Genomic DNA, 6,000 nt, shown 5'->3' on the forward strand with positions numbered 1-6,000 from the left:
CCCCCATAACCTAACTTTCACTTTATATCGTCACTACTAGAGCCATGCATCCACAACCAAACCCTCTGCATTCACATAATTGGCACCCAAGTACGAAAGATACTTCTTTTTTTTTATCAGTTCTTGATCTAGACTAACAAGGTAAACCACTCTTTGTCTATCATGTCTTGTATACAAACAATGAAATGCAAACAAAATCTATGAAATCTGTTTATTTTTTTCACAATTCCATGAAACAGCACCAAGTTACAGGACATTCACATTGATTATTTCCTCAAACAGCCCTCAAGATTTACAGTAAGAAAAGCCGACTAAACTCTATCAAAGACAAGTTATATAATTGTTGCATATCAAGTATACATCTGTACCTACAGATATTAAGACATTTCACTCATATGAACAGCATAACTTCTCCCATGCCACCCATGCTACCTGGGTTGCTGTGTGCTTTGCAAAGCCCTTTGCTGGCATAACATTGCATTAAGAACAGGGACATGCCCTAAAATATGGCAATAAAATTGATAGACATTCCATCCGTGATTTGACATTGGTATCAAATCTGGATTTTTCCCTTGATGTCAACTGCTTCTAAGAGTGCACTAGCTTTTACGCAATACCTTTCAGAACCAGCTAAAAGAGAAGGTGTGATGTTGCGTAGCCCGAAACATCCTACCAGGAGTATATGCTTGGATAGTTCGCATTTAGCGGAGCATGCAATAGCATGTATAGCGCCCTCTCGTGAACTTACTCCTCCCAGGTAGCAAGAGTTGCAGGGCGGTTTCCATTTCTCCTACCAAAGTGCTGCAGAATTCATGAATATCAAGTAACAAAGGCTCTATTCCAAGATAATGATGTGACTAAAAATATACAATGTCACTTTGACCCCATCTTTGAGTGACAGACACATTGGACGCAAGACCATATTTGACTCACTGCATATCCGTAGATGTCATGCCATCATTTACTTTTTGTTATTTTCAGCATGACATTGGTGTTTACTGAGAAATACTGAAGCCAGATTGGTACACAAATAATTCATCTACCCATTCATATTCAGTTTCATACTTTTATGTGACTACATCCACTCCCTGTGGTATTTGTCGACCAATATTACGCACTTCTATCCTTGTAGTAAAATTGTGTACATTGTACAAAGGTGCTTTCACACGCTCCTGCTCCATAATATGGTAAGTTATATCGCAAGACACTGTAGTGTTAACATGACTTATCACTGAATCATGTTCTTCCTCTCTTCCCCCATCTCTCTCTCTCTCCCTCTCTCTCACATTAAATCTTTCTCAACTCCTTTAAAGTGAAGTTTAGAATGTGGAATGTGCTAAGATCAAAATGGCCACATAGTGTCGCAGTAAAGTGCATTAGTGTGAATATTTCCATTCTAGCAAAAAGTATTGACAATAACTTTAGTTATTTGAGAAAAGCACTAGTTTCATATCATTCTTGGCAAATCATGGATGGGTGGGGGACATGGCTAACATTTTCTTAAAACAAATTTACGTTAATCCTCCACTATCACTTTTTCTTTGTGATCTGACCTTGATTTCTTTCTTCTATGGTTCTAAAAAGTTTGTTTGTTTTCCCCTACAATATTTTCCTGTTTGGGAATGCTTCTCTACACATGTCCATAAACTTCAAACAACCAAGATTTGTTTGGTAATTTGTATCAAATACCAACTTGGACCCTGACAGACATAATTACAGCTACGTTTCTCAAATAACAGTAATCACAGAGTCCAAAACAGTATGAGTGAAATATGCGACCATCAGATTTACAGCCAAACAAAACTACTCTGCTCTAATTGTGACATCAACTACTGTGAAGAATCAGGAAATTAGTACAAATGTACACATCCCAGAAAGTTCACATCTTTCTGATGATTTAAGATCACTTCATACTATACGACTTTCAGTCGCATGACTGACCAACTTTGGATCTGAATAAACAAGCATGTTTATTCTGAGGCTATTCGCTTTATATCAGATCCAAATTCTGTCAGTCGTGTGACTGAAAGTCGTATTGTGTGCGGTGGCCTTTATCAACAGCTGATGCGTTAACCTGACACTTCTTTATTTTTTTCTTCTTCTTTTTTTAAACCACAAGTTGACCTACATAAACCAAACATCATGGTACATGTAGTTTAACGATTAATGGAAACCAAGCGAAGAACTACAGTACTTCAAGACTAATGTTAATACTTCTCTGGTACTATGTGGAGTTGACATGATTTGGATATGGAACTGCAGTTTCGTGCAATTCAAAGCTCTATGGAGAACAAGCCTTGTGGTGAAAACACTACCTTCAGTGAAGTGATGAGAGTCCGTCTCATTCAAAAATGTGTTTCAAAAACCTGATCATCACAAATGTTTGATTCCAGATATCAAAACACTTGTTGTCTGGTGAAGTTGCTGCATGAGAAAACTGAATGAGAATAAATGGTCACTATAACTTGTTCTTCTGACAAGCCCTTGTGATGCATTTAGCTACTGAAATATGATCTTTTTGACCCGATCAACATTACCCCTTTTTGATATCTGATTGTGAGTCCAAGTCTAACACTACATGACATTTGAATGGCCTCTACCAAATTTTGTGAATGAAAACTGACAGGCTCAATAAGTGAAGTTATCAAGGAAATCTATACGTATATAACTTTCATACATCAAACAAACAATTGTGTCACATTTGTTTCATCGTTACAGTTTATTGTTTTGTTTTCCTTGCTATTTTGAGCACAGAAACTTGATGCACACACAACGTACATAAAGGATAGCAAGTGGCTGTATATGTGGAACTAGATGTATTTTTTTTTTTGTTACTGTGAATCGAGTCAACAACACCACCATCACTATTATGAAGATTAAGGCTACACAATGGTTGCAAATAGAAGCTGAAATGAGGTAGATTGGTGAGTATCATCTCTAACTATTATCACACAGGAGGAACCAGTGCAGGCCCTAGATAAAAAGCAAAAAGAACACCAAAAACAAACACAAATTCAGAAACGCAGTAGCCCCTTGGCCTGCAGTTTGATGTAGCTTCCAATGAATAATGCATTTTTACATTTGCTCATACCTTACTTTCTTTGCATTTGATAATGCAATCTCATTTCTTGAGTATATGGAAATCATCGTTCACTAATATAATAGTATGGAGTACAATTTCTTTTGTCAGTGCAACTACTGCAAATCAAAATATCTTGTTGTGACAGTTTTTTTTTTAAACCAATATTCTGCACTCTGTCAGAAGTAATATGTACCTTTAAAGCCTACATCTTTTTCTTTTTCTTTTTCTCACGAGGTACTGATCCGGAGGAATTTTCTATCAACACTCATAACCTGACGGTTGGAACTAAGGCAGAAATTTGTGACTAAAATCAAATCTCTCCAAAGAATATACACTCACTTCCCTAATCAGTCAAGCCATTTAAACACAGCAAACCATCAACAATGTATTCGTCAAGTAACTGCCATACTGTCAATAATGCGCATTTTCAAAACAACCGTGTAACGAATAAAATTAAAATCTAAATATCAATCCCAATATAAACAAGACCTAACTTTGTGACCACGACAAATGTAATATGTGATACTGAAGCATCTCGTCAAAGTGGACCCAAAAAATTCTTGGAGGCACGAAAATGACAAATACACTCAAGAAAAAAAAAATGCTTTTAGACCAGTTGTGCACACTTGATTCAATCAGATTTCAAAATAACTCCAAGGAATATTTCTGGTGCAAACAAAAAAACTTCTACTCTAGGGCCACCAACCCACGAGAGGTGACGAGAAAAAAAAAACCTCTCATGAAAATTCTCTAAAGCTATCAAATTCCATGTAAAAAGACAATGTGGAGATATAAAAAGATGCATTCATATTTGTTTGTGTGTGCTATGAAATATACAATGGCCACTCTCCAACCAACAACTACAATTTGATCCAATTTCACAACGTGTGACAACTTTCCACCAATGCTCAGTAAACCTGTAATGACACATCCATCTCACGAACAAGGGTCCCACACTAATGTATCACTGCATTTCTACACATATCACATTATTTTCCTCCTTCAATGTTCACGAGCATGAGAAATCTATCCTAAGATCAAAGATGCATACAAACACTGAATTCCATCTTACAAGAGACCAAAATATGAATTTTGTATTTCTGACATTCATTTGATATTGACTCGTTAAAAACACAGCAAATTCACATGCTAATTTTTTTATCAATTTGGTTAGATTTTTTTTTCTCGTTTGTAATCACTAGACAAAAATAATGCATTACGAATTCCACAGCTATTGATAAATAGACCATTAGAAAAATTCTTCATACATTTCAGCAACACCATATATCATCATATATATGTGTGTGTATATATATGCATTGTTAGATGTACATCGATACAAATACTGTGAATATATATATTTTTTTGAAAGCAGCCGATAAGAACATCCTGGTTTCATACTTCCTTATCTACGAAATGCAAGTATACCACTCAAAGCATACATCTGCTTGAAACAAGTTCCAATGTTGATATACAGTTTTTCCCCAAAACCAACCGGTTATTTGTTGATTGTGTTGTTCGTGTGTCTTTTTCTAGCACTAATTTTATCCTACATTAGTTCAGCGTTATACTAGGCACTCAAGTCATGAACATCCACATTCCAAAAGACCTTAGCAAGACCAACAAACAGGCAAAAGTTATCGAAACATGTAAAAGACGAGAGTAATATTCCATCCACAGAGTGCGACGGCCTAAATTGGAAAACATACGTGAGGTAATACACAACATTAGTGGCAGAGACATTCCCAATCGGCCAAAGTACCGTAATACCATGGCGTGATGCATGAGTGAGGTTCAATTGTAGTTTGCCATTCCATCTATGTGCTCAAACTTTGGATTGTCTCTACTGGATAATACTCAATATCACACAGATGTTCATGCACACAAATTTTGAAGAAAAAAAAAATGGAATGCAAAAAAAGAAAAAGATAATAATGACAAAAGATATGAGGCGAGGGATTACTTTTTCGGTCATAAAGAGCTTCAAGCAGTTTTGCAAGGGAAGATTACATCGTTCATCTCCGATTTAAAACCACGGCACGGCAAAGAGCTGGTTGCAGGTGTGCGAGAAAACATGACACTCTCGCCGTTGAGGATTTCTGCATGTGTTTGTACAAAGCACCTCATCTTTAATATGGCAATTAATTGACTACACACAAACCATCATTGGTACTAGCAGCACTAAGCCAACATATACAGCACAATGGAAACCTTTGTTAACTAATGTGAAATACATGTGTGTGTGTGTGAGGGTATATGTGTGTATGTATACACACATACAATATATATATAAATGCACACAAACACACACACATACATTTCATCATTGTAGAGCACAGACAGTATAATACTATTTCAAATTGCGTAAATGTGGAAAAACTGCATGTTAGCATATTTTGTTATCGACAATTAAAGTTAACTTTGAAACAACAATTCCCTGTAGGCTACAACTGTAAGTGTCTCTGAGCGCGCTACATACAAATGGACTTTTTCACAAGTATATTCTCTTATCTCTCTCTTTCACTCTCACCCACCCACTCACACACACACACACACAAACTCACTCACTCACATACATGCTAACAGTAAGACAAACACTTTGATATCCCATAATCTATCACAGCCATACATATCCATATTCCCATCACATAATACCTGGCTATCAATTATTACATTTTTTGCCGGTACATCTGAATCCTCAAAAGAGTGGTATCTTTTGTTGCTCTTGGTTTTTTTTTTATGAGACTGCTCTCAAGTTTCTACGGCTTAGATGCAAAAATATAGGACATAAAGACAATCATCCGAAAAGGACACAAAAAACACAGGCCCATTCTATATTTTCATTACCGTATAAGACAGCACCACATTCTGCAGAATACACTATTGCATATTGCCTTCTAGTACAGCATGGGTTAGTA

The sequence above is a fragment of the Diadema antillarum genome, unplaced genomic scaffold, assembly GCF_040938485.1.
Source record: "Diadema antillarum isolate AM-2024a unplaced genomic scaffold, OU_Dant_1.0 seq00000140_RagTag, whole genome shotgun sequence".
NCBI lineage: Eukaryota > Metazoa > Echinodermata > Echinoidea > Diadematoida > Diadematidae > Diadema > Diadema antillarum.